The 26866-nt window shown below is 41.0% G+C and overlaps 1 protein-coding gene across 5 annotated transcripts in view; it reads right to left on the bottom strand.

Annotated features, from left to right (window-relative positions):
- The window catches only part of WASF3 (WASP family member 3), an 87603-nt gene that overhangs the window by 56863 nt on the left and 3874 nt on the right, over positions 1-26866 (bottom strand). For 4 of the 5 annotated variants that reach the window (XM_029936927.1, XM_029936926.1, XM_029936925.1 and 1 more), the window contains exon 2: positions 21819-21912. The gene's annotated coding sequence lies outside the window, so the exon portion shown is untranslated. Of the gene's footprint in view, positions 1-15119; positions 15207-21818; positions 21913-26866 lie in introns of those variants that run through there. The other variant, XM_029936924.1, reaches the window with a different exon arrangement.

The following is a 26866-nucleotide window of genomic DNA, read 5'->3' on the forward strand; positions in this document are numbered from 1 at the left end:
TCTGCCCTTACCCTACTCATGCTCTATCTCTCTCTGTCCCTCTCTTTCAAAAAAAAAAAAAAAAAAAAAAAAAAAAAAAAAAAAACCTTTAAAAAAATAAAATAAAATCCCATATACTAAAACTCTTAAGTTTTCCTATAGAATGATTAATTGGAATGTCTTGTCTAAAAAGGTTACCAAAGGAATTCAACAACAAATGTTTGAGATGGTGTGAAATTCTCCGAGTGTCCCTTTTCCAAACCATTCCTGTCCATATGGGATGAGCAATCATGTTAGCAATTTGTCACTGGTGGATCTTTCCAGATCACTTACTGTTACTGATTTTTAGTTTCATTTCACTGTATTCAGAAGACGTGATTTGTCTGAACTGGTCTAAATTTGTTGAGATTTGTCTTATGACCCAAAGCATGGTTTGTCTTGGTGAGCATTCCACATGTATGTGCAACAGAGGTGTGCTCAGCTGTGATAACTGATGACAATGTTGTGATCTTCTATTTTCTTAACTAACTCTTAGTATACTTGCTCATGAATTACTGAGAGGAGGTGTGAGGCTGCCAGCCATTTGTCCATTTCTCCCTTGAGTTCTACCAGTTTTTATGTATTCTGAAGGTCTGCTGTTGAGTCTACACACACATTTCAGATTTTTATGTCTGCCTGGTGAAATAAGCACACTATCCTTACGTAATGTTCCATTTACCCCAGAGCTTAATGGCTGTCCCAGAGTCTACCTCGGTCATTCCTTCTTTTGATCAGTGTTTATGCAATAGAAGTTCCTCCTTTCAATTTTAACCTTTCTGTATCTTTAAAGTAGGTTTAAGACAGCAAGTCATTTGGTCTTGCTTTTTAGTCCGATCTGATCATTTGTCTTTTAAACTCTTGTGTTTAGATCATTACATTCAATGTAATGTCAACATGAGAAAGTTTAAACCTTCTGTCTTGCCAATGGCCTTCTACGTCTCCCATCTACTCTTTGCTCCATTTTGCCTCTGTCTTCTAATAATTATTTTCATGATGTCTTATCTTCATAACTGGCTTTTATTAACTTTTGTTTTAACCTTTTTAAAGTGGCTTCCCTACATCTTATGATATATGTTTAATCAGTCTACCTTCAACTAGAGTAAAATACATCAGGCATAGTGTGTGAACGCTGGCTGTAACCTCAGAAGATGCATTTTTATTTTCTTTCCCCAATGCTGATACGATGTTTATGTTCACCCTCATTTTTCACCATATCAGGGTCTATTTATTTCTCTGTGTAGATCCAAACTGCCATCTGGCACCCCTTCTGCCTAAAGAACTTCTTTCAGCATTTCTTACAGTGCTTGTCTCCTGGGAAAAAAATTCCCTCAGCTTCCATTTGTCTTACAAAGTCTTTAAATGGCCCCTATTTTTTTAAAGATATTTTTGATAGGTATAGAAATTTGGGTTGCCAAAATTTAGACTTTTTCTTTTTGTCTTTGGTAAAGATGTCATTCCACTATTATCGCTTCACCTCCATGTGTAATATTTATTCTCCCTATGGTTGCCTTTAAGATACTCTTTTTTATCTTTGGTTTTGCAGTAACTTGGTTCTTGTGTTTACAGAATTGTGTGGGGGGGATCCCATTTCTTGTTCTCTGCTTGGGGTTCTCTGCAATTCTTGGATTTGTATGTATTTCCTTACTTTTTTTTTTTTTTGCTTCCATTAATTTTGGATAATTGTCAGCAACTGTCCAAGTATTTCCTTTTTTTAAAGTGCTATTCTTTTTTTAAAAAAATGTTTATTTATTTTTGAGAGAGAGAGAGAGAGAGAGAGAAAGAAAGAAAGAAAGAAAGAAAGAAAGAAAGAAAGAAAGAAAGAAAGAAAGAAAGAAAGAGGAAGTCAGGGAGGGAGGGAGACAGAGAAGGGGGAGATGTAGAGAGGAGAAAAAGAAAGAGTCCCAAACAGGCTCCACACTATCAGAGCAGAGCCCAATACGGGGCTGGATCCCATAAACCCCATGAACCATGGGATCATGACCTGAGTCAAAAACAAGAGTCAGACACTTAGCTGACTGAAGCACCCAGATGCCCTTCAAGTATTTTCTCAGGATAACACTTTCTCTATTTTTCTCTTCGATTTCCAATTACAGGTAGATTACACTACTGATATTATTCCATAATTCTTGGATGTTCTGTGCTATCCTCTATATTTTCTTTTTCTCTCTGTGAAATGAAAGAAAATACACACAGAGAGATCTCTGCCCTGGGTTCCTGGCACAGCGCTCCCAAAAGCCTGTTAATTTCCTAAGTGGTAAGGGCACTAGGAGCGTCTTTTCTTGTAATATTTGGTCTTTGAGACTGATTTCTGACACCAAGCTCCTGAATCCCTTGGAAGTGACTGGGCGATAGGACTGTCTTTCATTCTACTGAGGTGACCCTCGGTGGGCTCCTAGATGGGGACTGGTCACCAGAAAGACCAAACCACACTTAGAAGCTTGGAACTTTCAGCCCTATGCCTTATCCTCCTATTCTCCAGAAAAGGCAAAGGGCCTGGAAATGGAGGTGATAATCAATCATGCTTATGTGATGAAACCTCATTAAAAATCCCCAAAGTATGGGGTGTGGAGGTCTTCGAGGCTGGTGTACACATCCACGTACCAGGAGGGTGGCAAACCCCAACTCTGTGGGGACAGAAGCTCTTGCGCTTGGGACCCTTCGAGACCTCATCCCATGTACTTCTTCATCTGGCTGTTAGTATTTCCCTGGGTCCTGGGGGCTTTGCTACCCTCCCAGTGTGTGTGTCAGAGGAGAGGAGGAGCTGAAGAGCAGACCTTACCCACTACCAGTCCTCCAGTAAGATCATCTCCACATGGCTGCACCACCAGCGGTTCCTGTCTAGTCCCCCAGGCCCCTCGTCTCTCTTATCAGCGCCTGGTGGAGGCTTGAGGGAGGGAGCCTGTGAGTGTGAATCCCTTCGTATCTGGGCTCCTGATAATTCTGAACGGAGGTGTTAACATACATTCAACCTCCATGAGCTCATTTTAGCCATTTCAATGGCGGTCCCCTGTTCTTCCCCACGCTCTACAAAACATGAACTAGTGTAAGAGTTCTGCTCTCCTCAGAGGGCTTGCTACTCTTTATAATTCAAGGGAAGTTACTCCTTTAACAGGGCAAGATCATCTGGCTTCGCCTTCTGACTGATGGAAGCAATGTTCACTTCCAACTTTGTCTCTCCTAACTGGAAGAGAAACTCTCTGTCAGCGTGGTATGGACAAGATGAACAGATCAGCTTTTTTTAAGTCTTTAGGAGACATTTTAAAACTGTATTACTGACACTTAAAGTTAAGGGTACAAAACTGAACGAATAGGCTTTGTGGTGGGTCCCTTTCTCCACTCCATGGCCACAGAGACAATCCTGAGTTCTGAGCGCATGCACAGCCTGCAGAACTTGACAGTGTTAATGATTCCGTCTTTCCTCTTCTGGATGTGCGGGCAACCTTTGCTCAGATGGCTGTGTCCCGGGCAATCCGTGCAGCGTGGGGCGGAACCCCATCACACTGTGCAGACGCTATCACACATCCCAAACTCGATGTGTGCCTGCTGCCGACGGCTGACTTTTGAATCGCGCTCCCTTGGACGTCTGAGTTCTGTGCTCCGGAGTGATCTGAGCAGAAGCAGTCCTGTCTCCATGCTCCTACAGCGTGATGGACACGCTGCTGCCAAGCCCTTGCTTGGACTTCCCTCCATACTTCGAACCGGGCCCGGATTAGTCTGAAGGGCAAGGGCCAGGTCCGTGTGGCCTCGTTTCACAGCATGCTGCCTGCTTATGACACTCCACCAGAGGTATGTGCCACAGCTGAAGGAAGAGCCTCGGATTCCTCGACTCCCAGCCAGTGACACTGACTTCTAGAGCCACGCCACCTCACCTCCTCTTTTAGCTAAACTGTCGCTCCAAGCCAGGATGGGGTGGGGTGACGAGGGTAGGAGGAAACAGTTAAGGTATCATCAACAGCTTTCCCCTGGGATCCAGGAATAGTTTGTTATTTAGAACGTGGTCTGTGTGTTTCCAAATGAGGAGACACAGGAAGGTACAATGAAGCAGCACTGGATTAGGAAGAGGGGGACCTGGCTTCTGGGCCCAGTTCTGCCACCAACACAACATGACCCTGTGCAGGTTTCACCATCGGCGGGGAGACCTCAGTTTCCTCTCAGGAAAAACCGAGTCGCTCCCTCCATTCCCTCCAGCTCTGATATGCTTTGTTTTGCCCTTACATTTAGACGTTGGGCTGGCTCTCAGAAACCACCTGTTGGAGTCATCTGCTCTCCAGACGCTTAGTGCATTTCTATTGTTCTTGAGCCAGTAGAAATACAAAGAACAGACAAAAATAAGACAAAATCCCTTTCCTCAAAAAATTAACAGTTTAGTGAGAGACACAGGCATATAAATGACACACGCAGTGTGACCAGCACTACATTATAGGTGGCTCTCATACCTGGGAAATTAAATTGAAACACGACTAGAAGGATTCAGCAGCAGGGGGTGGGGGGGACCCCACATCACAGGCCTGCACCACCATGCCTGGCATGCGGGAGCTGCCACAGACAAAGAACAGAGTAAGACCGTCTTACTTAAGGTCTGTGGGAAGCATTCCATTGTTTTTAAAAACTGCTAAGCAGCCTCAGTAACTAAGTAAGCATCCAGGGCAAAACAGGAGATTTAGGTCCACAGAAGAACACAATATACCTGAAACGTCTGTCAAGTGCCTATTTGGGGGAGGCCATTCGGAGATACGGAGCCACCATCTGCCTTCTGCGGGCTACAAAAAGGCATCAAAAGACACTTCAGGTAGAAGCTGGTAACTGGTTCTATCTGAAAAGGCTGTGATTAGACATCTAGGTTGAGATTTCCCCCCACGAAGGCTTTCCCTATTGGCTCCTGTCTTGTAGTTTCTCTGCTTCAGGAAGAAACCTCAAAGCCAGTATAAGTGACAAAAGGCAATTTATCCTAAGGGAGAATATAGAGAAGCAGAGTGGGGACCTTGGCTAACAGCAATCACTAAGAACAATCCTTAGGTCCCTCTCCTCTTTTTTCTTTCCTGGTCATCGTGGGGGAGGGTGACGAGTGCTCAAAAAAAAAAAAAAAAATCCCTGTTCCAGAACCTTCCACCATTTATTTCTATTTATCTAAACTTATCTAAATCGATTCTTATGCTCTGTTTTATGTCCTTCTTTAGTCTGGATTGTTTTCATTTAAATAAATCACTAAGTTCCTATTAGATATGTAATGTTTTTAAAGTATGTATGTCTTGGGGTGCCTGGGTGGCTCAGTTGGGTGTCTGACTTCGACTCAGGTCATGATCTCACAGCTCATGAGTTTGAGCCCCACATCAGGCTCTGTGCTGACAGTTCAGAGCCTGGAGCCTGCTTCGGATTCTGTGTCTCCCTCTCTCTCAGCCTCTCCCCTGCTCATGCTCTTTCTCGAGTGTGCTCACTCTCTCTCTCTCTTGAAAGTAAACATTTAAAAATAATAAAAATAAAATATATAGTCTTCTGTTTCCAGGTCCCTTTATATGGCCCTGGTGTCCATATAACGAGATACTCAGTATATCTGGGTCTACAGAATATGTTTTATATTTGAGCCTACACCTGTCTTCTCTTTCTTTGTTGTACCTACAAATTTATCTTCATGCATGTTACTACTCTAGGAACCTTGAAGATGCTTTTGCCAGAAATTATTTTCCTTCCCTGTTTTGACCAGTCCAACAAAACCAGCTCTTTATTAAAATAAACTATTTTTAGATAAATGAAACCTGGGAGTTCTAGACTAACTTCTTCATTTTACAATCAGAGAACAAGACAGAGAGACCCCAAGTCTCCCGCACTTTGAAGATGTGCCAACGACGAGGAGATATTAGAAGCTCAGTGTCTGACTCTGCTAGTGCTCTCCCCACCACACTCCCGTTCACACACGTTCCTCCTATACGCCATGTATAAATATGCCAACAAGCCAAGGCTACTTTATTTATGTGCTTTATCAGTACATAAAGGTAGCAAGGCAGCAAAAATTCTCTGCCTTGGAATCCAAGTAAGCCTGGACTTCTCAGAGGATGCTTCACTCTACTCCCTCACCTTCCTGCTACCTTCCCAACACTGAACCACGCACCTGACCATCTGCTCCGAGTGGTCAACACCAACTGTGAATGGAAGAAGCTGGTCGACATTTCCAAGGTTCCATCTATAGAAGGTATGTTCATATTTTACTAAATAGGGGGATTTGTTTGGTCCCTCAACTCCTGATGCTGCTTTGTTGCTGATGCATAAGCATTATGTCTCCTACTCTCACTCTGTTTTGTATTTTTGATATCCATGAGTTTGTACATGTGACTGGCTTTTGGTTAACTATTCTGGAAACCCAGATATCTGAGTTCTATCCTACTCCCCAGGCCAGGGAAGCACTCTACCTACACCTCTACTGAGCAGGATTCAGTGTGGCACCAGGTAACTCAGCTCCCACTTGCCAGAAAGTTGTGTGCATGGGACTATGATTACACACAGCCTCTAAGCACAATCAGGGAAATGCTGCTGTGTGTGGGCATGGGATGGAAAGCTTAACCAGTCCAACACGACCTTTGGGACAAGAAAGTGACTATCTCCTATTCCTTGATTTGAGATTAGAGGTAACTTACTGTTCTTTTTTAGGCCCCAGCAATACTAAATAAATCTCTCAATCAAAATGAGAAACTTATAAGAAATAGGGGTGTGTGTTTGTGTGTGTGTGTGTGTGTGGTGTGTTATTAGCTCTTTATAGGAAATCATTTCAAAAGCTGTATCATTTGAATGGGAAAACTGAACAAAGAAAAACAAGTCTAGGTAAGGACTTCTCCTTAGGCTAGTCTAGGCTTCTCCTTAGGCTTCAAATTCCCAGAAATGACCAAAAAAAAAAAATCTAGATTTAAAATATATGCAACAAGGGGCCCTTGAGTGGCTCTGTCACTTAAGCGTCATACTCTTGGTTCGGGCTCAGGTCATGATCTTGCAGTTTATGGGTTCAAGACACGCATCAAGCTCTGCACTGACAGTGAGGAGCCTGCTAGGGATCTCTCTCGCCTTCTCTTTCTTTCGCTCTCTCTCTCTCAAGACAAGTAAATAAACTTTAAAAAAAATTTTTAAATAAATAAAATAAAATACATGCAACAAGAGGACTATAAATGACAGGTGCTTTCCAAAAGTTAAAAAGCAAAAGAATCAAATTAAAGGACATAATAAACCAAACACAGGACAGAGAGGAGATGCCATCAGTTTGTGTGGCTGGAGAACCACAAAGGGAAAACCTAGACAATTCATATCAGAAAAATACAAATAGCAACTAACCCGGAGATAAGAAGATGTGCTGTCAACCTAGCAATCAGGATGGTGGGACCACAAGAAATACTATTTCTCCTTTACCATACTGGCAAAATTGTAAGCACGTCTATCAAGTATTAGAAAGGTAAATAGGAGAGTTAGTTGATGGATGTGTGAAAACTGGCAAATTGCCTTTCTAAAGGGTTAATATCTAATAAAACTAAGAATTCTTATATCCTTGACCTAGCATTTCTGCCTCTTAGTCTTCTGAGAGAAACACACTCACGTGTGCACAAGGATTCATGCACAATAACGTTCACTGCATCAATATTTCAGTGAAAAACCCGAAATGACTACTACAGGGAAAGGCGGCTGTCCAAAGCAACAAGGTAAATAAATATATATGGAACAATCTCCAAAATACAGTGATGAATGAAGAAAACAAGGTTCATAGTAACAGCATACCACCTGTGCGAAGGTGGCTACATATTTCCTTTATGTGTGTATACACCGATAAGCCTACCAAAGGTGAGGAAGAAAACATCCCAAATTCATAACAATGATTACCTCTGTGGGGGTTGGATGGACATGAGAGGCAAAGGGCACTTTAATCTCTAATTGTTCCAAGTTCTTAAAAGAAGGATATACTCAGGTATTATTTATATATTATTATTATTTTAATTTAGTGCAGACAACTAAAAAATACTAGGTATATCAATACAAATTATTATAGGAAAAAACTGTAATAAACTCAGTAACAGGCAGGAATTGGATTTATAAAGTTCTTAATAAAATAAAAAGAAAGAACTTGGCCTTTTGCAGATTTTCAATGTGTTCACAGGTGAGCTCATTTATTAATATAATGGCTAAGACGTACCTAGTGTGTCAAGCATCATTATGTGTACTCATTTAATTCTTCCAAACTGAGGTAGAAACTACTTATTAGTACTTCCACTTTACAGCAAAGAAACAGAAGCACCAAGAGTTAGGTAAACTTGACCAACACCTCATGATGGCTAATGGCAAAGCCTGAATTCAAAGCCAGGCAGCACACGTATCCATACCTACTACTGCTGGCCCTTGAACGACATGAGGGGTAGGGGCCACATCGTCCCCCACGTTGTCAAAAATCTGCATGCTACTTTGGACTCCTCCATAACTTAACTACGTAATACCCTATCGTTGACCAGAAGCCTTATCGATAACATAGTCACTTGCCACATATTTTCTATGTTATGTTATTATAAACTATATTCTTACAATAAAGTAAGCTAGCGAAAAGAAAATATTAAGAAAATCATAAGGAAGAGAAAATACATTTACAGTACAACACTGTATCAAAATCACAGAGAAGTGGACCTGCCCAGATCAAATCTGGGTGGGTTGAAGGTCAAATGTACATGAGTCTCTTAAAAACAAAGCAACACACAAACTCCATTTTTTAGAAAAGCTGAATATTCAAGAGCACATCCAAAATGAAATAACCAGGCTGAACATGAAGTGAGTACAAAAATACCAGGCAAATGGTGCAAAATGGAGGCAGGTACAGCAACATTATTATAAGAGACAACAGACTCAAGTGAAAGCAATAAAATAATGAAGGCAAATGCACATTTCATACCAAGAACTTCTATTATCCTTCTTTGTACAAGATCCCAACATACTTCTTTTGGAAACCAAAAACATACAAGCCCTGAACGATACAATCAGCAAATTTTAAATGACAGTACTTTAAAATTTTGTACCTAACAATGCAGGAGTATATATTCTTTTCCAACAGACCTGAAAAAGTTGTTTTAAAAAGACCACGGATTAAGTAACAAACAAAAAAGAATGGAATGAATTTCGAAAACTCATAACCACGCAGCAAGCACAGGGCAATGAAGTTAGAGATAAACAACACTTAGTAATTAGGGGCGTTGGTGGGAGTGCCCGGCTAGCTCAGGTCACGATCTCGTGATTTGTTTGGGTTCAAGCCCCGTATCCGGGCTCTGAGCTTTTAGGACAGAACCCAGAGCCTGCTTCGGATTCTGTCTCCTTCTCTCTCTGCCCCTCCCCTACTCATGCTCTGTCTCCTTGTCTCTGTCTCTGTCTCTCTCTCTCTCCCAAAAATAAACAAACATTAATAAAAAATTTAGGGGGTGTTGGTAGGTCTGTCTCCAGGATCTCCTGGAGAATCTTTGCTTCCGAGCCCCTACTCTGGCTCTGACAAGGCGTCTGGGGTACTTCGGGCCAGGCCAACTCAATACTGATCAACACTAGAATGGCAGATCTCCAGACGCAAGAAACAATGCACTGACCATCTTAGAGTGGACAAACACATTCTGTAATAATTAGAAATCATTTCTTCCCTGAAGGTGAGGCTATACCCTGCAAGGGACTAAGTTTGTATACAACTAGCTGAGAGGCTGGCCCTCATGAAAGAGAATCCAGGCCGAATATGTTGACATAAAAGGGCCAAAAAGGTAAACAAACAAACAAACAAACAAAAAAACGTGAAGAGGATGTCAAGGAGATCACGTTTCTTGGAGGGAAACCTAAGGTAAGTGACAAAAATAAGAACACAAATGAACCCCACATCACTCCCAAAAGCTACATTCTGGAATAAAAGGGGGAAAATAATTGCTAATAACATGGACAGAAGTAAAACCACATATGTAGTAAAGGTTTTATATGCAGAGTATATAAAGAACTCTCAAAACTCAATAATAAAACAAACTACTCAGTTAAACAGATGAGCAAAAGTTTTGAACAGACCCTTAGGGGAGGACAGACTGTGGTAAATAAGCACTGAAAGACCCTCAGCACCTCAACATCATGAAGAAGGGGCAAATTAAAACCACAATGAGCTACCACCACACACTTATGGAACGAATAACCTTAAAAAGCGCCTGGGGGGCTCAATTGGTTATGCGTCTGACTCTTGATACCAGCTCAGGTCATGATCTCACAGTTGGTGAGTTCGAGCCCTGCTTTGGGCTCTTCACTGAGGGTGTGAGCCTCTTTGGGGTTCTCTCTCTGCCTCTCCCCCACTCATGCTTATGCTCGTTCACATGATCTCTCTCCAAATAATTAAATACATTTAAAGAAAAACCCAACCATACCAAGTGCGGGTAGAAATGCAGAGAGACTGATGTGCTCACACCCTGCTGAAGAAAACGTAAAATAACACAATCACTGTTGAAAACAGTTTATCCTGTTCTTAAAAAGTTAAACATACCCTCCTAGGTATTTATGCAAAAGAAATAAAAGCATACGCCCACATACAGATCTGTACATGGAAGTTCATACAGCTCTACTGGTAGTAGCCAAAATGAACCAAAAATAGAAACCACCTCCAAATCCACCAATAAGCGAATAAACTACTAATCAGCAATAACATGGGATGAATGATTGATTCATGTAACCACAAGGATGAATCTCAAGATAATTCTACTGAATAAACACCAGACCGGGGCGCCTGGGGGGCTAAGTAGGGAAAGTGTCCAACTCCTGATTTCGGCTCAGGTCATAATCTCACAGTTCGTGAGTTTGGGTCCCGCATCAGGCTGTGTGCTGACAGTTTGAAGCCTGCTTGGGATCCTCTTTCTCCCTCTCTCTCTGCCCCTCTCCCCCTCACTCTCTCTCTCTCTCAGAAATAAACTTAAAAAAAAAGAAGAGTGTATACTGTATGATTCCTTTTACATGGTTGTGATATTGTGATTTTTTTTTCTTATTTTAGAGAGAGAGTACATGAGTGGGGGAGAAGGACAAAGGGAGAATCTTTTTCAAAAACCATTTTTCTAGGGGCACCTAGGTGGCTCAGTCAGTTAAGCCTCCCTCCAACTTCAGTTCAGGTCATGATCTCATAGTTCATGAGTTTGAGCCCCATGTCGGGCTCTGTGCTGACAGCTCAGAGCCTGGAGCTTTGAATTTTGTGTCTCCCTCTCTCTGCCCTACCCCTGCTCACACCCTATCTCTGTTTATCAAAAATGAATAAGCATTAAAAAAACTTTTTTTAAATAAATAAAATATTTTTTAAAGTCTATTTGTTTGGGGGAGGGAGGCAGAGAAAGATGGGGCTCGATCCCATGACTCTGGGATCGTAACCTGAGCCAAAAAGAACTGACTAAGCCACCCAGCTGCCCACGATACTGTGATTTATGATAAATACATATTTGGTTTTCATCCTCATGTCTGGTACAGAGCTCCTAAAATCCTTAGAATTTCCTAATGAGAACAGCTATAATTTTGATATTCATAACAAATGCCTCTCAACCGCACCTGAGTATGTTACTCAGGGACTTTAGGAGAGAGACATCTCTTGTCGGGTTAGGAGCTGGGTGCCAGGGAAACCGACCCTGCGATTAGAGGGTTAGAACTTTCAGTCCCACCCACCCTAACTTTGGGGAAAATGGAGAGGCTTGAGTTCAATCACCACAGGACAATGATTTAATCAATCATGCTGATGCAATCAAGCCTCCATAAAAAACCAAAAGGACAGGGTTCAGAGAGCTTCCGGGTCAGTGGGCCAGAATGTATTTGTACACTGGACAGTACCCCAAACTCCACAGGGACAGAAGGTCCTATGTTCTTCAGCCAGACCTGTGGCTGTTCAATGATATCTTTTAATATCTTTCGTAATAAACTAGTGATCTACTAAGCAAGCTGGTGTTCTGACTTCTGTAAGCCACCCAAGCTGATTAATAAAACCCAAGAAGGGGGGCATGGGAACCCCCAACTTATAACCAGTCAGTTGGAAGCACAAGGAACATTCTGGGCTTGAAACTGAAATTGGGCAAGTTGGGGGGCATGGAAGAGGGCAGCCTTGTACAACAGAACCCTTAATCTGTGGGATGTGATGCTGCCTCCAGGGAGATAAACATCAGAATTGAGTTAAACCGGACACCAGCTGGCTGCCCGACGTGTGGAAACCCACATGTCTACGGTCGGAAGTGAAGCAATGCTGCAGTGAGGGAGTTTTTGCACAAGAGACACACCAAGGCGTGTTCGCCCTATGATAACGCTCTAGGAAATGCAAGCTAATCTTCAGTGACAGATTGGTAGTGGCCTGGAGGCTGGGGACAGACAGGAGGGAGGGACGACAAAGGGGACGAGGAAAGGCGTGTGGGTTATGGTACAGTCACTTTCTCGGTGGTGGTGATGGTTTTATGGGTGTGTGCACATGTCAGAATTTATCAGATTGTGCACTGTAAATATGCAGAGTTTCCTGTATGTCAGTGATGCCTCAAAAAAACTGTTTACAAAATGGATCCGTGGAGTTGACTGAGAGATATGGACAGAAAACTAACTGGGAGATCACTGGATGTTTCTTTACCACTCAGATTCTAGTAGAGATAATGCTACTGTTCGCCACAGACATAGGACTAAATATCACAGCAGAGGTGACAGACATAAGGGTTAAATTTAGCAGGTGGACAGCCCAGCGCTCCAAGGGTATCTACAAAGGGCCAGTTAATGGCATAATAAACAGAAAGGAACTCCGTTCCCTCAGGAGATTTCCTCTACAGAATTCCTTCACCGGAGGGAATTTGCCTCATCGGCCTCATCAGGGAATATGCCAGCAGGAACCCCGGTGGCCCTCCTCCGGGGGCCTCACCAGCACAGCCAAGCCACACAGGCAGAAGCCCCAGGTCTTCAAGAGCCGAGAGGCCTGTGGGAGTCACTGAAATCCCACTCCACCAAGTCCTTACTTAACTCACAGCAGCCACAGGATGTGCCCCCGGGCCTGAAGGGGCTGTGCTGAGAAAGCACACCTGAAAATGTGCAGAAAACCATAAAGCAAACACTACGTATTATTCCTATTTTTTTTTAAGTTTAGTAGTTTATTTTCAGAGGGGGTGAGGGGCAAGCAAAGGAGGAGACAGAATCCCAAGCAGGCTCCACGCTCAGCACGGAGCCCGATGTGAGGCGACCTCACGGGCCAGGAGATCATCCCGAGCCCTGAGATCAAGGGTCAGATGCTTGACCAACTGAGCCACACAGGCGCCCCTAGATTATCATTCCTATTAAACAAATGTTTATGTGACAAGTTAAATAAATTTAACTTCCTCCCTTTTTACTTCAGTTGGACAGCAAGAGGAAGAAGTCATTTGTCAGCACTGCACCGCGATGACCGTGACACACTCATAAGCTGTTGACCACAGGATTGTTCCTTACAATCCACATGGAGTATCTGTTACATTAGTGCTCTTTGCAACAAACCAAAATCACCAGCTCCTTAGTCAAGGTAAAATAAACACGGGACCTACACACGTTTTATAAACACAATGTTAAATTAAGCTACATTAGCACTGTTTTAATAATATAAAATACGTCCATAAACACTCAGAAGCTAAAATCATCAATAGCATTTTAATTAACACTTGATGAAGACACGACTTTCTGAAAAGTGCTGATGTCAAGGAATTTTTAAAAATTCAAGAAGGGGGCAGGCACATGGGTGGCTCAGTTGGTTGAGCATCCAACTTTGGCTCAGATCATGATGTCACGGTCTGTGAGTTCGAGCCCTGTATCTGGCCCGCCACTGTCAAGCCTGTGAGTGCAGAGTCCGCTTCAGACCCTCTGTCCCCCTCTCTCCACCCCTCCTCCACTTACGCTCTCCCAAAAATAAATATATTTTTTTTCTTATGCACTTTTCACATCTACTGCTCTTTTTTTTTTTAATGTTTTATTTATTTTTGATAGAGAGAGAGACAGAGCATGAGAGGGGGAGGAGCAGAGAGGGGAGACACAGAACTGGAAGCAGGCTCCAGGCTCTGAGCTAGCTGTCAGCACAGAGCCCGACGCGGAGCTCGAACCCACGAATGTGAGATCTGACCTGAGCCGAAATCGGAGGCTTAACCGACTGAGCCACCCAGGCGCCCCAAAAATAAATATTTTTTTAAAAAACTCAGGAAGCATTTTTGGTACTCAGAATTTACCTGGTGTCACCTGTGACCTCAAAGTTTAATTTTCAAAAAGCTCTAGGTGTTTGTTTTTGAGTGAGAGTGAGAGAGAGCATGCACAGGCATGCGTGTGTGTGTGTGTGTGTATGTGTGTGTGTGTGTGTGTGTGTGTGTGTACACTAGTGGGGGAGAGGCAGAGAGAGAGGGAGAGAGAATCTTAAGCAGGTTCCATGCCCAGCACAGAGGCCAACTCGGGGCTGAGACCCTGAGATCATGACCTGAACCCAAATCAAGAGTGGGATACTTAACTGACTGAGCCACCCACGCGCCCCAGTTTTGGCTCCTAATTATCCACTTAACCATAAGTTAAAAGTCTCCTCAAAAATGAGTCAGCATCTCCTTTTTTTGGTTAAGAAACAAGTATCACATATTTTTTCTCTACCTTCCTCTTCTGCCACCTGTGAGAATGACATTTGCCAAATTTACAGAATCGAAATGAATTCAAACTTAAGTTCTTACAGGATTTAAATTGCAGCTACAAAATTGGGTAATTTGCCAGGTGTGTGAAGCAAATATTGTCACCATACCCTGAAACGGCAAGTTGGAACCATATGAAATTACCACTTTTGCTGGTCAAAATAGCCACATGTTGGGAAGTTCACATGAATGAACATAATAAAGTGAGATAAAATTGCAACAGCAATAAAGTGTAGAGTCTACCAACCATTCCCTAGCATACATGCTACTAAACGTGAGTTTCTGTGTTTTTAGAAATAAAAAGCATCCTGATGGCACTATTTTTGGCAACTGGAAACTGCTCCTGAAAGAAAGTTACGAACAATGAAATGACTGTTTTAGGTAACTGTTCCCAATTGTTTGGGCCAAGAGAGCATGAAGAGAAATACGAGAGAACAAAACTTCTCAAACCTGCAGAGCCTACGGACTCAGTCTCCAACCATCAAATCTGGCATCCAACCAGCTCCATTCTTGGGATCATATTCCAGAAGGAAATCATGAGCGCCATCAAAAGGAGCGGGCAGGGTGTCTAGGTAACTTTATAAAAAAAAAAAAATCAACCAAAGAAACCGAATCATAAGCTGATAGTAGTGAATCACTTAAAGATCACAAATGGGAAACATCTGCATACATGAGCAATTGTATGCATTATGTCATTTATGTCCTACTACCAACTTTACAGGCTGGTACTATGCCCAATAAAAGAAAAAGAGATGAAGGCTCGAAAAGTAACTTATCCAAAGTGACAAGACTAGTAGGTATAAGAAAGGAGGAGGAAGAAGGAGGAGGATGAAGGAGGAAGAAGGAGGAGGAGGAGGAGGAGAAAAGAAGAAAAGATTCTGGCAGATGCCAGTCTTTTTTTATTTTTTAATTGAGGCATCACATTATATAGTTGACCCTTGGACAACACAGGTCTGAACCACGCAGGTCCACATATACATGGCTTGGTTTTGTGTGTGTGTTTTTTTATAAATACAGTATGGTGCTGTTAAAGTATTTTCTCTCCTTATGATTTTCCTAGGAACACTGACTTTTTTCTCACTTCATTGTAAGAATACAGTATCTAATACATACAACATTCAAAGTACATGTTAATCAATAAGATTTATGTTATCAGTAAAGTTTCCAATCAATAGCAGGCTATCAGTAAAGTTTCTGGACAGTCCAAAGTTATAGATGCAGATGTTTTACTGTGTGGGGGTTGGTACCCCTAACACTGTTGTCGTTTAAGGGTCAACTGCATCAGTTTCAGGTGTACAAGACAGTGATTTGAAATTTTGTCTATACTATAAACCGATCATCACAATAAGGCTACATCCGTCATCATATATAGTTCCAACAGTTTTTTCTTGTAATGGAGACTTTTAAGATCTACTCTGTTTGAACAACGTTCAAATACGCAATACAATATTATTAACTATAGTCACCATGCTGTACATTACATTCCCAGCACTTAGTTATTTTATATTTGAAAGTCTGTACCTTCTGAACCCTTCATCCATTTTCCCCCACCCTTGACCTTCTACCTCTTTTCTCTGTGCCTGTAACCCTGGTTGGTCTTGTTTGTTTGTTCTTAATTTTTTTAATGTTTGTTTATTTTTGAGAGAGTGAGCAGCATGAACAGGGGAAGGCCAGAGAGAGGGAGGCACAGAATCTGAAGCGGCTCCAGGCCCTGAGCTGTCAGTACAGAACCTGACATGGGGCTTGAACTTATGAATCGGGAGATCATGATCTGACCTAAAGTCAACACTCAACCAACTGAGCCACCCATATGCCCCTGGGTTTTTTTTTTAAATTCCACATATAAATGAAATCATGCAGTATCTGTCTTTCTACTGCTGAATCATATGGGAACTTTTTGAGGAACCTGCATACTGTTTTCCACAGTGGCTGCCCCAACTTACATTCCCACCAGCTGTGCACACGAGTTCCTTCTTTTCTATATTCTCACCGACACATATTACTTGTCTTTTTGATAGCAGCCATTCCAATAGGTGTGTGGGGATAGCTCATTATGGTTTTGGTTCACATTCCCCTGTTGATCAGTGATCTTGAGCATCTTTTTACATACCTGCTGCCCAACCAGATGTCTCCTTTGAAAACCTATCTATTCAGATCTTCTGTCCTTTTCTGAATGAGATTTTTCTTACTATTGAGTTGTAGAAGTTTTAAATACACTTTGAATATGAACCCCTTACCATAGGACCTGCAAATATTTTCTCCCATTCAGTCATCTGCCTTTTCATTGTCTTGACGATCTCCTTTGCTGTGCAGAAGCTTTTTAGTTTAATGTAGTCCCGCTTGTTTCTTTTTGCTTTTGTTGCCCTTGCATTTGGAACTCCGATCCAAAAACTCATCGCCAAGACCACCTATACTTCCTTGTTAGAACTTCTATGGATTTAGGTCTTACATTCAAGTCTTTAGTCCTTTCTGAGTTAAGTTTTATGTATGTTGTAGAGATAGTGGTCCAGTTTCATGATTTTGCATGTAGCTGTCCAATTTTCCCAGAACTATTTACTGAAGAGACTGTCCCATTGGATAATCACGGTTACTCCGTCAAACACTGACCATGCATGTGTGGGTTTATTTGTGGGCTCTCTATCCTTTTCCATTGATCTATGTATCTGCTTTTATACCAATGCCATGAAGTTCCAATTACTACTGCTTTGCAATATAGTTTGAAAGCAGGGAGCACAAGGTCTCCAGCTTTGTTGTTCTTTCTCAAGACTGCTTTGGCTATCCAGGATCTTTCGTGGTTCCATGCAAACTTTAAAATTAGGTTCTATTTCTGTGACAAATACCACTGGAATTCTGACAGGGATTGCACTGAATCTGTAGATCACTTTGTGCAGTATAGACATTTTTTAAAAAAAATATTGATTCTTCCAATCCAATTCAAAACCAGCTCAGTCAGATACCAAAGTCTTATAACGTTTCTGTGAGCAAGATCCTCCCTGAGCATCACCATTTGAGCACCCACTGTCTGCGAGAAGCTCTGAGTATTATTTTTAATATATTCAGCAACTCGTCAAGATTATCCTCCTTTTACAGATGAGGGAAATGAGGATCAAGGATTTAAGTGGATTTTGCTCAAAAACGTAAAGCCTCTATGTTTTTTAGCATTTGAACCCAAGATTTTTCTGTTAACTCCTAAACTTACATTCCCTCTACTCTACCACTCTGCCATACCAAGTATCTGGCATCAACTGATATGGCTGATAACATGTACAGCAGACCCTTAAACACATGGGTTTGAATTGCACAGTCCACCTATAAGTGGATTCTTCTCAATTAATATAGTGTACTACTGTAAACGTATTTTCTCTTCCTTATGGTTTTCTCAGTAACGTTTTCTTTTCTCTAACTTACTTTATTACAAGAATACAGTAAATATTTATATACATGTAATACACAAAATATGTGTTAATCAACTATTTATATCATTGGGAAGGCTTCCAGTCCAGGCTATGAGTAGGTAAGTTTTGGGGAAGTCCAAAGTTGTGTGTGGATTTGACTGTGTGGAAGTCAGCGCCCCCTAATTGTCACACCGTTCAAGGGTCAACTGTATTTAAAATGGAAACACACACAGCTATTAAATTATATGTTTGTTTACATTTATAAGCATTCCACTAAGGTGGAGAAACTATTTGATTGCAAGAGACTTAGTAACGCTATCCAGAGACACAGTGTCTTGTCACACAAGTGTCCCAGGCAACTGGGACCAGGACTCAGGGTTTCCTAAGTTCTTAACTGCCACACATCATCAAGGTACATACATGGACACTACTTAGCAGAAATCAACAGGCATAAAATGTGGTGGATATTATTATACTAAACATGTCAATGAATTCTAAGATATAGACAACAAGCATACAGAATAATTTTAACTCATCCAAAGATATCTGACAGTCAGAATAGATTTCACAAGTAATTCTGTATGCCCTCTTAAAATTTAAGAGGGCATCTTAGCACTGTTTCAGGGAGTCTTTTTCTTTCAATTAAAAAATAAGTTATGTAATGAAGTTGAAACCAAGGCGTACCTTTTAAGTACTACACAAGGCTTTCTGGTCAGATTAAGAGAAAGAAGCAAATGCTGAACTACGTCTCTCAACAGATTAGGTTGACTTTCAACTCTAAACAGTAACTTAAAACCACAAGTCATAAAAATGTGGCCTTGCTCTTATGAGTTTTAGATCATAATCACAGCAACCAAAATGTAGTAAATACTGTCTACTGATATTCAACATTCTTCCCACCCCCTCTGTCCCCTCCCCTGTATCAGAGGCTAGAAGGCTAGAAGCTCATTTCTCAGGTCCCTTGCCATGGGATCTTAATTTTTCATATGTATATTTTCATATATATTCATATATTTTAACATATATAAATATATATGTATATAAGTTTATGTATACACACACACATATATTTGCTTTACTGCACTGACTATGACAATTCTGAGTAAGAAAGGTGAGTGACCATTCTCACTTACTCCTAAAATTAGGCAAAAACATTAAGTCTTTCATCAATGATCCTAATTCTTAGCCGTGGGTCTTTCACAGACACCTTGTATTAACTGAAAAAAGCTCCCTTCTATTCCTACTTTTCTGAGTTGTTATCATGAATAAGTGATAAATAACATCAAAGGATCTTTCTTTCTATTAAGATGAGCATACAGGCTCTAAAAATTCTGCTTAGTTTCTGGATACTGTGAACTATAGGACGGACTTTCAAATGAAGAATCAGTCCTGCATTTCTGGAACAAATCAGTCTTTGGCACGATGTATCATCCTGTTTATATACACTTCATTCAGCATGCTGATATTCTGTTGAGAAATATCTTTGTTTTTATATCCGAGTAATAATGGCCTCATAAAATAAGTCAGTGTTCTATTCCTTCTATTTTCTAAAGATTTTGTATGTAATTGGTATGATTTCTCTCTTAATAGGTTGGTAGAATTCACCAGTGAGTCCATTTGGGCTTAGAGCTTTCCTTTTGGGGAGGGTTTTTAACTACAAATTCAATTTCTTGTATAAAGAGCTATGCAGATTATTTCTTCTTAAGTAAGGTTAAGTACCTTGTGTCTTTGATGAAATCTGTCCACTTATCTAAGTAATCAAATATATTAAGTAGCTCATAATATTCTCTTTAACTACCTTTTGTAGAATCTATATTGATGATCTCTCTTTTCTGATATTAGAAATTTCTGCCTTCTCTTTTTTCCTGATTAGTACAACTACAGGTTTATCAATTTTATTGATCTCATTAAAAAAAAACAGCTTTTGGTGTCATTGATGTTTTTCCTACAGTGTTTTTCTGTTTCAGTGAATTCTGCTTTTATCTTTAGTATCTTCTTCTCTGCTTGTTCTGTGTTTAATTTGTTCTTTGCCTTCTAATTTCATCAGGTGAAGGTTTAGATTTTTGTTTCAAACCTTTAGTTTCCTAATAGAAGCCTTTAGCACTCTTAATTTCCCCTAGAAGTACTGCTTTAGGTGCATCCCATAAATTTGGATATGTTGTATTTTCATTTTCATTCAATTCAAAATATTTTCTTTCTATGCTCCAGTGGCGCAATCGGTTAGCGCACGGTACTTATACAAAATATTTTCTTTCTTTTTTTAGTTTATGTTGCGATAGAGAGAGAGAACCAGTGGGGAGGGGGCAGAGAGAGGGGGAACAAAAGATCCAAAGTGGGGTCTACTAACAGTACAGAGTCCACTGTCAGCACAGAGCCCAGAGCAGGGCTCGAACTCACCAACTATGAGATGAGATCATGACCTGAGATGAAGTCAGATGCTTCACTGACTGATCCAAGGCGCCCCAATTCAAAATACTTCCTAATTCCCTTGGTGGCTTCCTCTTTGACCCATGGTGTTTTTAGAATGTTATATTTAATTTCAAAATACTTGGAGATTTCCCAGATAATCTGAAACTGATTTCTAGCTTAGCTTCAATGCAGTCAAAAAACACAGACCTATTCCTGAAAAATTACTTGTGAAGGCAGTGTATGGAAATCGAATTCAATTTTCTGATTGGGCATATCATTTCATTAATTTATATAGTCAAAGTGAGACAAAACTGGATATCAAGTCTTTCAGCATCATTTCCTCTGAAAAATACTAAGAGCGATGTTAAAAAAACAACAACACGTTTTTGTTTTAAATGGGGCGCCTGGGTGGCTCAGTCCGTGAAACGTCCAACTTCAGCTCTGGTCATGTTCTCATGGTTTGTGGGTTTGAGCCCCATGTTGGCCTCTGTGCTGACAGCACAGAGCCTGGAGTCTGTTTGGAATTCTGTGTCTCCCTCTCTCTCTGCCCCTTCCCTATTCACAGTCTGTCTCTATCACTCTTAAAAATAAACACACAAAAAAAATTTAAGGACATTAAAAGTAGTGTGTCCTCTCTAAATCCCACCTCAAAAATCAGTAGACGTTTTGTTATTCTTCCTCAACCCTTCAAGGAAAAATACATGGTTTCACATAGATCATCTCATTTACTTTTTACAACTCTATAAAACAAATTATAGACTTTCTGTACAAGGAAAACAAAGCTCAAAGGAATAACTCGTCTTACTGGTTGGCCATGTCTCATTACTCTTGAATTATCCCTTGAAGATAGAGGAACATAGATCATTTAAATCTCTAAATAATTTAAAACCTCATTTTAGCCACTGTTGGAATCAACACCACTTTCGTTAAAGTTGTAGTAAAATCCAACCAGGTTTCGGTTTGATTATCTAGACATCTCATATCCATTCACTCAAGATTCAGATAATAAAGAACTGATTAAACCCCAGGGAATAAAAACTAAAGGGGCAAATATGTAGGGAGGAAGACGAGACCCCAGTTTAGTCACAAACTATAGAGCCATATTTGTTCCCCCCCAAAATTAATATGAAATTGATATACCAAGTTATATTTTTCTCTTTCAAATTGAACTGCTGATGAGGATCTAAAGCTCCAAAATATTATCTGCTGTTAATTTTTACATTAAAGTACATTAATATTTAACATTTTAAAATATTAGAATATTGTATATATTCCAAATTAAAATTCTAAACTATAATGTTACAGAAATTAAATGGCTTTAAGGGTAAGAGGCCCACATTCTTACCGTGTAACTGCTGAGTTACGGGCTGCAGAAATGTCCTTCAGGTAGCATTACCGCTTTGGCTCAGATACCAATGGTAGAGCGTTCAAAATTAAAACTAAAAAAAAACAAAAACAAATAACAGTAAGTAAAATGTATTCAAGTCTTCAAGGAAGTCTTAAATTCAAATTTCACATTTCAACAATTTCATCAAGGGAGTTCTAGTCCCAGAACTAGGGTTTTTTTTAATTAGTTTAAGCAAGAATCTAATAATAAGGTATGTGCATTCCTGAATTATTCCAACTCCCTATCCTGGAATAAACTCTGAAATTAACTTCAAGACATCACAGTAAATAGCTACAGAGCAGAAAAACAAAAAGCCAAGTATATCACACGTCTATTCAACTGAACTGCTCAGTTCACAGACTCGACACACACACATTTACAGTTCCGTTAATGGCCACAAAGAACAGAACACTGGCGGTTCACGCGAGAACTCTATCATATAAAAAGCACTTGTATTAATTTTTCACACAAAAAATATTTAAATTCAATAGAAATTCTGGTGATCATCTATAAACACTTTAATAGAATGTATGGGAATAAATATCAACAAAAATTTAATACTTGCTCAATCGAGCCTAGAGAGTGTTTCCAGGATAACAGATAGTCATAGCAAGACTACGGAGCCATTGGATATTGGCTATTATCAATGTGCTGGAGCCAGAAGGTACCATAAAGTATGTATGATATAGTTTCCTACCCAAACAAGAGTTATGGCTAACTCAGGAACAATACACAGAAGAAATATGTAGTGATTATCATTATTCATTCAGCAAAACTTTACAAAATATCTTGTAAGAGTGAGTCTCTCTTTAAACACTGCAGATACAGAAATGAGTAAGAAAACGCTTGCTCGCCTAAGAACTCAGTCCTGGGACAGTGACTGACACATGCCAATCAATAACTGTGCTACTGTGAGAAAGGTGCATGAAAGCCAGAGTGGGGGGTCTCAAACAGCTTCTCAGGAGTGAGGCCAGGCTAAGGCCCTGCAGGCACAGGGAGGGAGCAGTGTGCAACGGCACTGGGAGGAAAACAACTTGAAATCCGATAACGAGGGCTCTCTGGATGCGCATGAATGATCTGCCCACCACTGGAGTCCCCCCAGTTGAGACTCACCACCACTTTGAAAGTAGGGGGGAAAGAGAAAGATCCTTCAATGCTACTCTCATTTAGACACATGCCACTAGTTCGCTTACTTAAAAATTAAAAGCAGCACATGATTTTCTTCTCCTTCTTTAGGAGCAGCTGTACAGCATGCTCTTGATTATGGAGAATGAAAGAGAAAAGTGAGTTTTTTGCTAAGTGACTTGCATTGGCGATCGCCTTAGTTCCAAACATCCCTGGGTTTCATCCCTGGGTTTCTGAGTATCCAGGCCAAACTTGACTGCTACCAGATCATCTCATGTGCACGATTCTCAAAGTAACCAGTACTGTACATTTCACTCGAGAGATGGTCCTAACTGGGAAGGAAGTGTCCGATCTGTGTGTTTTCTGGATGACCATTTGTGTTTAGCAATCGCTTGTTAATTCTTCCTTTGGGAAACACAACTAGGAATTTTCCCATTTGCGTGAAATGCTATGTAACTATTAATCTGTGATTGGCTGTCACTTGGTGAATGCTTTACTCAGGATTAAGCCCAGCACTCACATGTCACATGTATTTTAACTTAATCTTCACAAAGCAGGTAATATTCATCACCATCAAAAAAAAAAAAAAAAAATTAGGAAACCAAGGACCAGAAGGTGATGGGCTCAGGATGATACAGCTTGAAAGAAGCAGGGTCAGGACAGGTCTGTCCGGCTGTGGTCACTCTTCTGCACTGCTATAGTTGACAGCCTGCATGTTTTGCTACCACATCTAACATCAGTCAGGAACTGTAGAAGTCTTGAAGAATCAACTAGGCTTTGTGAGTGTGTTGCTTAATTTTACAGGGAGGGAACAGCCTATCTTTAACTCTAAGTCTAAGGTTATTAAGTGTGAAACCCAGTACCTCTACTTGGAGGTGCCATATTAGCAAGCACAAGGAAACACATTTATATGCAACACCAGAATTCAAATTCTATTTATGGCCCACAGTTAGGTTCTAAGTGGTAGTGAAAATGCCTGTCTGTGGCTACAGCCTAAGAGAACAGTTGTGCTTCAATTTCCTACCAATGGGCCCACATCCATGATAGTCCCCCAGCAGGAATGCCCTTTTCTACCTTCTACGCAGCCCACTTGTGCCTAGCCTTCAGAATCCAACAGCCTCCTTCAGGCATCGGTTCAGCCCTCTAGCTGCTCAGTAAATAGTTATTTATTGTGGTAATGCATTAGGTACTGTGTATATCCCCACCCCAGAAGATCAAAGCCCAATCCCACAACCCCAAGAACCTCTTGGTCCACCGGAAGAAAACTGTACCAAAAAGGAATTAGCATTCAATGTGATCAAGGTATAGAAGAAAAAAGTGCAAGGCAGGGAGTGACTGCCACTGGACGGAGGGAGTGGCAGGAAAGACACCCCAGCCCTTGGAACACGGGTGCCTTAATCCAGATGACAGAAGATGAGGACCTGAAGTAAGATGGGAGGGCTTTTTTAAAGGGAATGAACTTGACAAACATAGGTGTTGGGTGATGAAGTGGAAGGGATGTTGGGATGTCTCTTGGAAGGCGGAGTTAAGGACTGCTAAGACAGTACTGTCCGGCTTACCTCCCCACAAGGATGGAAATGTTCTGTAGATGAACACCATCCAATATGGCAGCCTCCGGCCACACAGAACACTTACAGGCACCTGAAATGCAGCGAGTGTGGTTGGGAAACTGAATTTTTAATTTTATTTCATTTTAACGAAAATTAATTTAAATAGCAGCACGTGGCTAGCAGCTACTGGATTCAACAGTGCAGTTCTCAACACTTCAGGCTTGAGATACTGAGTTGAGGGGTTATCACCAGTATCTGGGGAAAGAAATACCATGAGAAAGGCATACATGCACTCAGATATTTGTTGCCTAGGTGAACAGACAAGCAAATGAAAAGAGGAACAACTGGGGTGACCTTGAAGGACTCCTCCCTTTAAAATCCCATCGAAGAGGTACCCACCCTTGCTCAAGTTTCAAATACTGCTTTCAGTATGGTGGCGTCAGAATGGACTCCTGTGGTCTCTAGACCTCAGTCTAATTCTTAAAATACTGCCAAATAAAATTCCTTATGCTATTCAGTATAAAAAACAAAGCAAAAAAGGAAAAGAAAAATGGTATCATGAAATCATAGCAAGTCATAACTTAGGGAAAAATCCCAGACCACAGATAATCAAGCCAGGATAAATAACTGTCTAGTAAAGTGTGTCCTTTTCTAAAAACAGAAAGAGGCAGGGAGGAGGAGGAGGACCAAGCAGCTTTATGATGAGTTCAGGTCATTAAAAAATATTATAGACTGTTCACCTCCTAAGCAGGTCAGCTGACATTCAGTTTACATTCCTCTGTATGTTGCAGAGAGAAAGGATTGAATTTATCTCATGAAACACCTCATTTTGTCCCAGGGAGCATTTTAAAAGGTCAATGATAATAAAGTTTTCCCTAGTAACATGCCCTTTTATCTTAGCTATCCACAACATCCAGGTCAATACTAGATGAATAACTCTGGGCCACGAAAACAGATACTGTTCAGAAACTGTGTCCAAATGACTCACTGTTAATCTGCAAATATCATCCTAATCTGAATGTACTAGGATTTGTTTACTATTTTGGTCTTAGCCATCCCTCTTAAACATCCGAATTCCAGTTTTCCAGAAATGAGAGGCAGGCACGCGTGTTCTGGATGGCTGTTTTCCTGCTGCATTTCCCAGTGCTACCTTGTTAACCAGACTCCAACTCAACATCCCTCCCTCTCCATGAGATCACCTCATCCATGTTCACCACCATTCACATAGAAAGTTCTATTTACAAGACTGTTAGGCACCTGAGAATCTGCAGCCTCAGGCAGCTTCCGAGAAACAGATCTCATCAGATTGTTTAATATGAGTATTTGTAGCTAGATTCGTATGCCTAACAAACACAGTAACACAGCAAGTCTTGTTTCCCCTCGCTGGCCTCTCAGGTTGGATGCCTGTGCTCCGGGTCCCAGCACCAGAATGGTCCTACATCTTTGAAACCAGAACCAGTAGAGACACACTTAGCTGGCCCCACAATTCAATTCAAAGTATTAGTGGGCTTTTTTGTAGAAGGTGGAGCAAAAGCATTAAGTAACAAGACAAAGTCTTGGCCTCCAGAAAGCCTGATCTGATGGGGAAGAACAAAAAACACAAAAAATGTAAAGCAAGATGCAGAAAAGATATTGCTACCAGCAAAATAAAAATAATTGCAACTGACACTCATTGGACACCTATGTATATCACACTCTCTGCAAAGTTCGCTTCCATTGATTTAATAATGAACAAAACCACATTAATTATGAGTGCAGATGAAAATTTCTCCCAGCGTTGAGTAATCTGTTCATTCAAAAAGTACTTATCCCAGACCTAAACACAAGGGTCATACAACACTATTTTCTTCCCTTTCACTTAATGAACAGTGTTAACTACCCAACAAAATATGAGGAACAATCGATTCCTGACATAATATGACTTGTGCAGAGACCCACAGCTGGCCCACACCTCTGGGCTAATAACGGTCAAAGAATCGACTAGCCCAGATAAAGATCTGGGTCACATCACCCACTCATCAATCCACTCAAACATTTACTCTCTTCCTACTATGCATGAGAAATACAACCAAGAGTCAGATGAAGGTGAGGCTATAGACAGTAAGACACCACACCGCAAGCCCAAAAGTGCCAAGTGGGGAGAGAGGTAGGGGCAACGCACTAAAAGAGAAGAGAAGGCTAGTACCAGCTGCAATGGACAAGAAAAGACTGCAACTCCGCATGGGGCTCAAAGTGACACCAAGTGACATGCAGTTAATTAATTAAGCAGCGCCCTTGAAGACAGCCAGCCTGCCAGTGTGGTCTACTGGTTTTCTCTCCCAGACGCTGCCA

This window comes from Suricata suricatta, chromosome 4, assembly GCF_006229205.1.
Source record: "Suricata suricatta isolate VVHF042 chromosome 4, meerkat_22Aug2017_6uvM2_HiC, whole genome shotgun sequence".
Taxonomy (NCBI): Eukaryota; Metazoa; Chordata; class Mammalia; order Carnivora; family Herpestidae; genus Suricata; species Suricata suricatta.